We start from the raw sequence: 12,647 nt of genomic DNA, 5'->3' as shown, positions 1-12,647 counted from the left end.
GTAGGATTTAAGTGGTTCCAAGTAGTAACAGACAGAACAAAGTTAATTACCAAGTAAAATAAAATAAAACACACATGTCTAAACCTAATGCAGTAAGAAAAATGAATAGAGATAAAATCTCACCCTCAGAGATGTTTCAGTATGCTTCTGTCACAGACTAGGCACTTTCCTAGTCTAGGCACAATCCTTTCCCCTGGTGCAGCTCTTGTTCCAACTCTGGTGGTAGCTAGGGGATTCCTCATGATTGACGCCTCTTTTATTCTGTTCCACCCACTTATACATCTTTTGCATAAGGTGAGAATCCTTTTGCCTCTCTCTGGGTTCCCACCCCCTCCTTCTCAGTGGAAAAACATCAGGTTAAAGATGAATTCCAGTTCAGGTGACGTGATCACATGTCACTTTAAGACGTCATTACCCACTTGCCAGCACACAGTATGTAGGAAGACTTACAAGTAAAACAGAGCCATCTTTACAGTAAATTGTCCTGATTAATGGGAGACATTAAGATTCCAAATCAACATCAATGGCCCACACTTTGCATAACTAGAATAAGACCTCAGAGTTATATTTCATATTTCTAGTTTCAGATACAAGAGTGATACATTTATTCAAATAGGATGACCAGCTCAGTAGATTATACGCTTTGTAATGATACCTTACAAGAGACCTTTTGCATGAAGCATGTTTTAGTTACATTATATTCACACTCATCAGATGCTTTCATAACATCACAGATTGAAACGTCACACAATCCACTCCCAGTCTTTATTCAGGCCGAATTTGATGGTGTCCAGTTTGCAAATTAATTCCAGTTCTGCAGTTTCAAGTTAGAGTCTGTTTTTAAAGATGTTTTATTGAAGAATTGCCACTTTTAAGTCCGTTATTGAATGACCAGGGAGGTTGAGGTGTTCTTCTATGTTTTTGAATGTTGTAATTCCTGAGGTCAGATTTGTGTCCATTTATTCTTTTGTGTAGAGACTGTCCAGTTTGGCCAATGTACATGGCAGAAGGGCATTGCTGGCGCATGATGGCACATATCACATTGGTAGATGTGCAGGTGAACGAGCCCCTGATGTTGTGGCTGATGTGGTTAGGTCCTATGATGGTGTCCTTTGAATAGATATGCAGACAGAGTTGGCACCGGGGTTTGTTGCAGGGTTTGGTTCCTGGATTAGTGTTTTTGTTCTGTGGGGTGCACTTGCTGGTGAGTATTTGCTTCAGGGCGGGGGGCTGTCTGTAAGTGAGGACTGGCCTGTCTCCCAAGGTCTGTGTGAATAAGGGATCGTCCTTCAGGATAGGTTGCAGATCCTTGATGATGTGCTGGAGGGTTTTAGTTGGGGGCTGTAGGTGACGGCTAGTGGCTCTAGATATCTTGACTTTAGAAAAGCTTTTGATATGGTCTCCCACAGTGTTCTTCCCGCCAAGTGAAAGAAATACGGGCTGGATGAATGGACTATAAGGTGGATAGAAAGCTGGCTAGATTGTCAGGCTCAATGGGTAGAGATCAACGGCTCAATGTCTAGCTGGCAGCTGGTATCAAGCGGAGTGCCCCAGGGGTTGGTCCTGGGGCCAGTTTTGTTCAACATTTTCATTAATGATCTGGATGATGGAATGGATTGTACATTCAGCAAGTTTGCAGATAGCACTAAGCTGGGGGGAGAGGTAGATACGGTGGAGGGTAGAGGTAGGGTCCAGAGTGACCTAGACAAATTAGAGGATTGGACCAAAAGAAATCTGATGAGGTTCAAGAAGGAGAAGTGCAGAGTCCTTCCTTTAGGATGGAAGAATCCCATGCACTACTACAGGCTGGGGACCGACTGGCTAAGTGGCAGTTCTGCAGAAAAGGATCTGGGGATGAGAAGCTGGATATGAGTTGACAGTGCACCCTTCTTTCCAAGAAGGATAATGGGACATTGGCCCGCATTCGTAGGAGCATTGCTGGCAGATCAAGGGAAGTGATTATTCTCCTCTATTTGGCACTGGAAAGAACACATCTGGAGTAATGGGTCCAATTTTGGGCCCCCTACTACAGAACAGATGTGGGCAAATTGGAGAGAGTCCAGTGGAGAGCAACAGAAATGATTAGGGGACTGGGGCACATGATTTATGAGGAGATGCTGAGGGAACTGGGCTTGTTTAGTCTGCAGAAGAGAAGAATTGGGGGGATTTGATAGCAGCCTTCAACTACCTGAAAGGGAGTTCCAAAGACGAAGTAGCTTGGCTGTTGTCAGTGGTGGCAGATGACAGAGCAAGGAGCAATGGTCTCAAGTTGCAGTGGGAGAGGTCTAAGTTGGATATTTGGAAAAACTATTTCACTAGGAGGGTGGTGAAGCAGTGGAATGGGTTACCTGGGGAGGCGGTAAAATCTCTATCTTTAGAAGTTTTTAAGGCCCGGCTTGACAAAGCCCTGGCTAGGATGATTTAGTTGGGGTTGGTCCTGCTTTGAGCAGGTGGTTGGATTAGATGACCTCCTGAGTTCTCTTTCAACCCTAATCTTCGAAACAAAGCGTAGGAATAAATGGTCCATTTTCACAATAGAGTAAGGTAAACAGCAGGGTCCTCCCATGGATCTTTACTGAGACCAGTGCTGTTCAATACATTCCTTAATGATCTGGAAAAGGGAGTGAACAGTGAAGTGGCAAAGTTTGCAAGGATACAAAATTATTCAAGATAGTTAAATCCAAAGTTGACTGAGAAAAGTTACAAAGAGATCTCACAAAACTGGATGACTGGGCAACAAAATGGCAGGTGAAATTCATCATTGATAAGTGCAAAATGATGTGCACTGGAAAAAAATAATCCTAACTTCCCATATATAAGGAAGGGGTCTAAATTAGCTATTGCCACTCAGTAAAGAGATCATAGAGTCACCGTGGACAGTTCTCTGATAACTTCTGCTCTCAGCACAGCAGTGGTCAAAAAGGCTAATAGACTGTTTAGAACCATTAGAAAATGGAGAGAAAATATCATATTGCCAGTGTATAAATCCATGGTACACCCACGTCTTTAATAGTGTGTTCAGTTGTAGTAACCGCATCTCAAAAAAGTTATTGTGTAACTTCCAACGGTTCAGAGATGGGCAACAAAAAATGATTAAAGATATAGAATGGTTTCCATGTGAGGAGAGACTAAAAAGTCTTAGATTGTTCAGATTAGAAAAGATAACTAAAGGAGGATATGACAAAGGTCTATAAAATCATGTTATTTACTTATATACACAATGCAAAAGCCAAGGGTTACCTGACAAAGTAAATAAACAGTATATTTAATAAAAACAAGAGAAAGTAATTTTTTTTCATGAAGCACAGAGTTAACCTGTGGAATTCATTTCCAGGGGATGTTGTGATGGCCAAAGGATTAAAAAAAGAATTAGATAAGTTAATGGGGGATAGGTCCATCAATCACAATAAGCCAAGATGATTGGGGATGCAAGCCCTTGCTGCTTGTGTCACAAAACCTCTGACCACCAAAACCCAGGATGGGCTGAGAGGGGATGGATCACTTGATGTTTGTCCTGTTCTGTTCACCCCACCTAAGCACCTGGCACTGGCCACTGTTGGAAAACAGGACACTGGGCTAGCTGGACCTTTGGCCTGACCCAGTATATACCATTCTTATGTTCTTATCAGACATTTCTTCTCAACAGCTGCAGGAATGGAAGGTGAGAATAAAGGAAAAAAGATTCCCACAGTATTTCTGCTGGATGTTGTGTGACGTTAGCAGAAGGTCAAACAAGCCTCCAAGCCCCAGAAGGAGTCGGCATGTTCTCCTCAGCAGCAAAACAGTCCTTTAGCACGAGGTAAGAAACAGCTAATCGCACACACACGATTCTATTCTTCCTCTATCTCTCTCACAGTCAGGGGGACCAGAGATCATGTGCAAATGAGCCCCTCACCCAGGCACCAGGCCACAGGACCCCCTGGTCTCTCTGCCACCCAGCCACCCCTACGAAGCCACGAGTGTAGGGAAGAGAGCGAGTTCAGCATGGGGAAGCTGAGCCCATCCACGCAAAATGTGCCATGAGGCAGCATAACACAAAGTCCGTGGGACGCAGGCCTTGGATACGGAATGAGGGACGGAGGCCGGCAAAGCTGTGACCCTGAGAAGGATTTAGGAGTTTGAGAAGGAAAGAAACTAACCCAAGGTGACACAGCAGGTTTCTGGCAGAACCAACACTAGAGCCCCTCTCTTTCAATGTGCAGCCCAGTGCACTTCCCACTGGCCTATGGCATAGCTCCCTTAACTGCTGCTTTCTGTTTCCATTGAGTCCAGCTCAGCTGCAGTTTGTCAGAAAGGAGATGCACACACTGTGCTCTCTCTCATGCTGATGTTTATCTTTTTTCTTTCTTGTCTTGCTATTTCCCTTCAACTTAAAACAAGTCTCACTTGGTCTGGCTGCCTTCTGTGGCAGTGTGCAGTGTTGTTGTACCATGTCAGTTGCAGGATATTAGAGAGACAAAGTGGGGGAGTAAAGAGCTTTCATTGGACCCAAATTCTGTTGATGAGAGAGACCAGTTTTCGAGCTTACACAGTGTAAGTACATAGTAAAAATACCCCTAGAGTTCTAATGAAAACTTGGCTTTAATTTCCAAGTCTCAAAGCATTTTGTGTTCCTCCTTTAGCACGGTACCGAGCTTCTGCTCCAGCATCGATAAAAGAGATTGATCACCCGTTTCAGGATCTCTTTTGTTGTCACCCCATAAACGATGGGGTTTAACATGGGGGGAATGAGCACATAGAGGTTGGCCAATAAGTTGACAATATAACCCGGGATGATGTGCCCAAACTGGTGTGCTAAAGAGGAGAAAACGGCCGGCACGTAGAACATCAGTATGACACAGACATGGGAGCCGCAGGTGCGGAGAGCCTTGAGCCGGGCTTCCTTGGAAGGGAGCAGGAAGACGGCCCTGAGGATCAACCCATATGATACAGCAATGAGCACAATATCTGAACCAATTACTAAAATAGCCACAGCTACCCCATACCAGACGTGGACTGTGATGTCGTCGCAGGCCAGCCGGGCTATGATCATATGCTCACAATAGGTGTGAAGCAGGAGGTTGGTTCTGCAGAACTTCAGCTGCTTCATGAGAATGATGAGAGGTAAAATGATACAGAAACTTCTTGTGACAACTGCCAGCCCCATCTTCCCGATCACAGACTTGGTTAGCAAGGAAATGTATCTCTAGGGGTTGCCGATGGCAACGTACCGATCAAACGCCATGGCCAGTAGGATGGCCAACTCGGCAATAAAACTGACATGTATGAAAAACATCTGGGTCAGGCAGGCAGCAAAAGAAATTTCCCCCGCCCTAAACCAGAATACAGCCAGCATCTTGGGCACTGTCGTCGTAGATAACAGCAGATCAGTAGCGGCCAGCATGGACACAAAAAGATACATGGGCTCATGGAGGCTTTGTTCTGTTAATATGATGAATAGTAGGAGAGAGTTCCCAAAAAGTGATGCAACATAAATAAGACAGAAGGGGATGGCGATCCAGAAATGAGACTCTTCCGTACCTGGGATGCCGATCAGGATTAAATTTACAGGGTAAAAAAATGGTGTGATTGTCAGCTTTCATCATTTACCTATCACATGGATCTTCTATTCAGTTTCCAGTAACTAACAGCAAAAGAGAAAATCAGCGAGAACTCGAGTGTCAGCTAGGACTGGACTGCATTTGTTGAGAGAATCATAGATAACAATCAAAACTTCATTGTGAGACAACTGCCTGTCATATGTGACCCGTAAATCCAGTAACACTCTCATACTGCAGAACTGTAGTAGGAAGAGAGCCTGAGACATAAGCCCTTGTATTCAGAGGCCTAGTATGAGGCTTGAGGCCTGAGCTAAAGTAACGGTCAAAGCCTTGTTAGATATAAAGCAAAATTAGGCTGTGAGCCAGAGGCAGGCCCTGCTCACAGAATCTGGCTAAGCACAGGGCTGATATTTGAAAATCACTACATTTCTAAGAGGTGCTGGGCACAGAGCACTCACGGTAAACACATTTCAGAAGGGTGATACCAGAACATCTCCATACCAACTCTTTCTCTACAGATAACAGGAACATGGTGACCCATCCTAAAGATATGATCAAGTGTACTAGGTGATAGGTGGTAACCAGCTACTTCAGAGAGTGTGAATTAACTATGTTAGAGTGTCAGTATGTGACTTGTTTGTATTGATGTATGAAATGGAGCCTCAAAAGGAGTGTCTCTGTGTAGCCTAGGGAGGAATGGAAATGTCCCACTGTTCACTAAGGTGGTTCATTCTAACGGGCATACATGTATTACTGTTCATGTACAGTCTGAGGGATATTGGTGCCGTGCTTCATTGATAATAAACCTGGCTGGGTGCCTTCTTACATAAACGGTTCTTGTGATCATTCGGTGGTTCACTCGAGGTCTGCTGTGCCAACTGTCTGCGCAGAGCTGGGACAGGACACAAAGAGAACACACACACACACAGCTGAACATTTCACCACATCGGTAACCCACAATAAGTTAAGTACTGCCCCTCTGTCATAACATCTCCATTCCAGAAGAAGGAAGATGGTTTGGATGATTCTGGCCCCAGGGGAAGCAGGACACACTCTCCTGATGTTGCTGTCCACAGCAGAATCTCTGCTCTACACATTAGTTAGAGTTTTTCCAGGACTCAAGCGGTGACTGGAAAGTGAGTTAAAGCAGCCAGACGACTGGTTCTTCTGGCACTTACACCAATTTACACTCAGTACTGAGGAGTCACCCCCAGTTAGTAACAGGATGAGAGCAGAACCTCTTTCCTTCACAATCCTCCTGCTGGATCCTACTGGCTCTGAGGCCTTGACCCAACCAACACTCAAGCCCACGAGTAAATTCATTCACAAGAAACTCCCATTGACTTTGAAGAAAATACTTTCCCTGAGTAAAGTTGCAATTTTTTTTCAGGATTTGGTCTCAATGAAGCTCTGGTCCACACTACAGACATATATCGGGATAACTGCATTGCTCAGGGTTGTGAAAAATCCTCACCCGAGTGCGCCATAGTAACACCAACCTGACCCCCTGTGTCGACATAGCTACAGCCTCGCGGGGAGGAGGATTAACTACGCTACCAGGGAGCTCTCCCCCATCAGCGCAGAGCATCTCCACTAACTCACCACAGCGGTGCAGCTGTGCGAACGCAGCATTTTAAGCCTGTCCGAGCTGGTAGCTCTGCTCCAGAGAACTACAGCTGCAGTAGGTGTAGGGGGACCAGGCTCCCCGTTTTTAAAGGGACAGTCCCGTATTTAAGCCCTCCTGCAGGTGTCCCAACTTTTTCTAAAAACAGGAAAAGTGTCTTGTATTTTTTCTCTCTCCTCCCATCAGTACTGGCAGGCCCTGCTGCTGGCCAGATCCCTGCTTCCCAGGTGCCACCTACCAGTGGTGAGTGGGGGAGTCTAGGTCCAATGATGGGGGTGGGGGTGCAAGGCTGTTGACAGGGCAAAGATGCAGCATACAGACCCCTAGCACCCCACTGCTCCCTCAGGTGAGCCAACCCCATATGCTGGCTCTCAGCAAACAGGGCCCCATCCCCCTGTCCCATTTCCCATTGTCACCGGCTGCACACTGCGAGCTGCAGTGGTTGGTAAGTGCGGGCAGGCACCAGGCAGTGGTTACGGGTCACCTCTGCTGCCCACCCATCAATCCCTTTACGTGCTCCCCCTCATGCTTTGTCACTTCACTCTCCCCCACCCAGCCCCACTTCTTCTCCATGTCCCCCCCAGCGGGGCACATCCTGCTCCCAGCACTGAGCAGAGAACCAGCCCCTCATCAGAGCACTCAGCTCACCAACAGACTAGCCAGCTGGCCTCTTTCCTTCCCCCTACTGCCTCTGGCTGGGCCGGTGCCCCAGGAAAGCCCCAGACCCTCCAGCCTGGGGCGCTGGCCAGCAGGTGCTGAAACCTGCATGTGCCAAAGCCCCCATACAGCACTGGCAAGGGGCAGCCTCTCCGCCCTCAGCTAAGCTCTGGAGTGGCTGGGGGGGAGGGGGAAGCAATTGCCAGCCTGGTCATGTCACAAATCTCCAGGCTGCACAGCAGGGCAGGAGCTTAGCACCCTCTTCATCCCCACCCCTCACCCTGAGTCTGGTCTGATCCATCCCCTAGGCATCCTCCCCTGCTGAGCCACCTCTCTACCCTGGATCACTGAAGCCCCTGTGTCATAAACAGATAGCTAAGGGTTAATTGTCTCTTCCACCTGAAGCACCTGACCAGAGGACCAATCAGGAAACCGGATTTTTTCAACTCTGGGTGGAGGGAGTTGGTGTCTGAGTCTTTGTTTTCTGTCTGCCTGCTTTCTCTGAGCTTTGGAGAAGTAGTTTCTACTTTCTAGTCTTCTGTTTCTAAGTGTAAGGACAAAGAGATCAGATAGTAAGTTATATGGTTTCTTTTCTTTGGTATTTGCATGAATATAAGTGCTGGAGTGCTTTGATTTGTATTCTTTTTGAATAAGGCTGTTTACTCAATATTCTTTTAAGCAATTGACCCTGTATTGTATCATCTTAACACAGAGAGACCATTTGTATGTATTTTTCTTTCTTTTTATATAAAGCTTTCTTTTAAGACCTGTTGGAGTTTTTCTTTACTTCAGGGAAATTGAGTCTGTACTCACCAGGGAATTGGTGGGAGGAAGAATCGGGGAGATCTGTGTGTTGGATTTGCTAGCCTGATTTTGCATTCCCTCTGGGGGAATAGGAAAGTACTTTTGGTTTCCAGGACTGGAAACAGAGAGAGGGAGTCACTCTGTGTAGTTTCACAGAGCTTGTGTCTGTGTATCTCTCCTTGAGCACCTGGAGGGGGGAAGGGAAAAAGGATTATTTCCCTCTGTTTTGAGACTCAAGGGATTTGGGTCTTGGGGTCCCCAGGGAAGGTTTTTTCAGGGGGACCAGAGTGCCCCAAAACACTCTAATTTTTTGGATGGTGGCAGCAGGTACCAGGTCCAAGCTGGTAACTAAGCTTGGAGGTTTTCATGCTAACCCCCATATTTTGGACGCTAAGGTCCAAATCTGGGACTAAGGTTATGATATGGTGTAGCAGCGGGTGGGATATAGACAGAATCCAGAAGCCAGTAGGAATATTATATTTTTCTTTTCTCTGCTAAGGGCTTTTTAGCAGAGAGAAACAGTTGGTTTTAAAAGGGAACCAGAGAGAATTTTTTTTTCTGCTCTCTCTGGCAGTTTGTGGCTTGCATGTTAAGCAAGAAGCCATTACCAGACTGTTAAGGGTCTTTTGTCACACAATAGCACTCCCATTGAGAGTCATTACCAGCACTATATAAATGCAAATAAAGTGGTTTTTTCAGGTTTACTGAACATTGAAAATTAGCTAAAGGCACTGTTGCTAGGCAGACTTCAGGAGGCAACAGAGAACCTGCAGTTCAGAAGATAAACACCGGAGGGCACCCCAACACAAGAAAACAGGAACCATGACTTCTAAGGCAAAAATTGAGGCCGAAAATCAAATCAAAGAAGCTGAACACCGGCGAGAGATGGAAAAACACAAACAGGAACTGGAAATAAAACAAAAAGAGATGGAGATAAAAGAAAGAGAAGAACAAATCAAACAGGCAGCACACAAAAGAAAACTAGAAGAAGAAGAGTTCGCCCACCGAAGGAAACAAGAAGAAGAAGAGTTGGCCCACCGCCGAGAAATGGAAAAACAACAAAAAGAAAATGAAGAGAAGGAAAAACAGAGAAAACATGAACTGGACTTGGCGAAAGCTGGGCTGCATGTGCCAGTCAACCCTAACAACCCGGCGCCAATTATTGCTCCACAGCACAGGAAATTTCCCACCTACATGGCAGGTGATGACACCGAGGCCTTCTTGGAAAATTTTGAAAGAGCCTGTCTTGGGTACAACATCCCCGAAGACCAGTACATGGTAGAATTGAGGTCACAGCTCAGTGGACCTTTAGCAGAGGTGGCAGCTGAAATGCCTAAGCAGCAAATGAATGACTATAAACTTTTTCAAACCAAGGCAGATACACAATGGGGATAACCCCAGATCATGCCCGTCGGCGCTTCAGAACCCAAAAGTGGAAACCAGAGGTGTCATTTCCCAAACACGCCTACTACATTGCAAAAAACTATGAGGCCTGGATAACAGGAAACAACATTCAAACCTTGGAAGAACTGCACCTCCTCATACAAATGGAGCAGTTCTTGGATGGTGTTCCTGAAGACATCACACGGTACATACAAGATGGAAATCCCAAAGATCTTGCTGAGGCAGGGGAGATTGGAGCCAAATGGATGGAACTGGCAGAAAGCAAGAAAGCTACTGTCAAGGGGAACGATTACCCCAGGGGGCACACAGACCATAAACCCTACAACCGAGGACAGCCAAAGACCCCACATACCACCCAAGTAAAGCCACAGATACCCTACCCTTCAACCTCACCAGTCTCCAGTAACTCACCTCGGCCCAGTGACCCATCAGATGGAAGATGCTTTAAGTGTAATGAACTGGGACATATCAAGGCCAACTGTCCCAAGAACACCATGCGAGTGCAATTCATTACACCACCATCACACCAAAGATCCCCAGGCCCGGATGCCTCTCAAATACCCTTGGAGCGAAGGGAAAATTTGAGAGTGGGCGGAAAGAAGGTTACTGCGTGGAGAGACACGGGGGCACAAGTGTCAGCTATCCACCAATCCTTCGTTGACCCCAAATTCATCAACCCAAAGGCCAAAGTTACAATTTACCCCTTCATGTCACAAGCTGTAGACTTGCCTACAGCTCAACTGCCTGTCCAGTACAAAGGCTGGTCAGGAATGTGGACTTTTGCAGTCTATGACAATTATCCTATCCCCATGCTACTGGGGGAAGACTTGGCCAACCAGGTGAGGCGGGCCAAGAGAGTGGGAATGGTTACACGTAGCCAAACCAGGCAAGCTTCCAGACCCATTCCTGTTCCTGAGCCGTCCACAGAGGCCCCGTCTGTGTTACCAGAGACCCAGACAGAGGTAGTGGACCCGGATTCCATGCCTACCACTGAAACAGCCACAGCATCTCCAGTCCCAGGCCCGGAACTGGAACAGCAACCAGCACCAGCAAGTGCAACCACATCTTCAAACTCAACGCCAGAGGGCGCCAGCGAGCCAAAACTGGCAGAAGCAACAGACAGCCATACCCAAAAGGCTCAGCCAGAGCCTGAAATACCCTCAGGTGCACCAGCGGAGAGCGGTTCACCAGCAACGGAAACAACCCCATCACCTACATCGCTTCCAGAGGGACCAAGCCCAAGTCCACAGTCTGAGGAAGAACTGGTGACCCCAGCCTCAAGGGAACAGTTCCAGACTGAGCAGGAAGCAGATGACAGCCTTCAGAAAGCTTGGGCGGCGGCACGGAGCACCCCACCGCCTCTCAGCTCTTCTAATCGATCCCGGTTTGTTATAGACCAAGGACTTTTACAAGGAAATTCTTTCTGGTGGACACCGGGAAGAATGGCAGCCGCAAAAACAGTTGGTGGTTCCAACTAAGTACCGGGGGAAGCTCTTAAGCTTAGCCCATGATCATCCCAGTGGCCATGCTGGGGTGAACAGAACCAAGGACCGGTTGGGGAAGTCCTTCCACTGGGAGGGGATGGGCAAGGACGTTGCCAAGTATGTCCGGTCTTGTGAGGTATGCCAAAGAGTGGGAAAGCCTCAAGACCAGGTCAAGGCCCCTCTCCAGCCACTCCCCATAATTGAGGTCCCATTTCAGCGAGTAGCTGTGGATATTCTGGGCCCTTCCCAAAAAAGACGCCCAGAGGAAAGCAGTACGTACTGACTTTAGTGGACTTTGCTACCCGATGGCCAGAAGCAGTAGCTCTAGGCAACACCAGGGCTAACACTGTGTGCCTGGCCCTAACAGACATCTTTGCCAGGGTAGGTTGGCCCTCCGACATCCTTACAGATTCAGGGTCTAATTTCCTGGCAGGGACCATGGAAAAACTGTGGGAAACTCATGGGGTGAATCACTTGGTTGCCACCCAGTACCACCATCAAACCAATGGCCTGGTGGAAAGGTTCAATGGAACTTTGGGGGCCATGATACGAAAATTCATCAACGAATTCTCCAATAATTGGGACCTAGTGTTGCAGCAGTTGCTGTTTGCCTACAGGGCTGTACCACATCCCAGTTTAGGGTTTTCACCATTTGAACTTGTGTATGGTCACGAGGTTAAGGGGCCATTACAGTTGGTGAAGCAGCAATGGGAGGGGTTTACGCCTTCTCCAGGAACTAACATTCTGGACTTTGTAAGCAACCTACAAAGCACCCTCCGACACTCTTTAGCCTTGCTAGAGAGAACCTAAAGGATGCTCAAGAAGAGCAAAAGGCCTGGTATGACAGACATGCCAGAGAACGTTCCTTCAAGGTAGGAGACCAGGTTATGGTCTTGAAGGCGCAACAGGCCCATAAGATGGAAGCATCATGGGAAGGGCCATTCACGGTCCAAGAGCGCCTGGGAGCTGTAAACTACCTCATAGCATTTCCAATTCCTCACTAAAGCCTAAAGTGTACCATGTTAATTCTCTCAAGCCTTTCTATTCCAGAGACTTACAGGTTTGTCAGTTTACAGTCCAGGGAGATGATGCTGAGTGGCCTGACGGGTCTACTACGGGAAAAAAGACGGTGGA

General features: G+C 47.1%; 1 pseudogene; it reads right to left on the bottom strand.

Annotated features, from left to right (window-relative positions):
- Positions 1-4,618: 4,618 nt before the first annotated feature.
- On the bottom strand, positions 4,619-5,585 carry LOC127044461 (olfactory receptor 52B2-like; annotated as a pseudogene).
- Positions 5,586-12,647: the final 7,062 nt, after the last annotated feature.

Source organism: Gopherus flavomarginatus, chromosome 1, assembly GCF_025201925.1.
Source record: "Gopherus flavomarginatus isolate rGopFla2 chromosome 1, rGopFla2.mat.asm, whole genome shotgun sequence".
NCBI classification, from domain to species: domain Eukaryota; kingdom Metazoa; phylum Chordata; order Testudines; family Testudinidae; genus Gopherus; species Gopherus flavomarginatus.
This window is presented reverse-complemented; position numbering and strand designations above follow the sequence as displayed.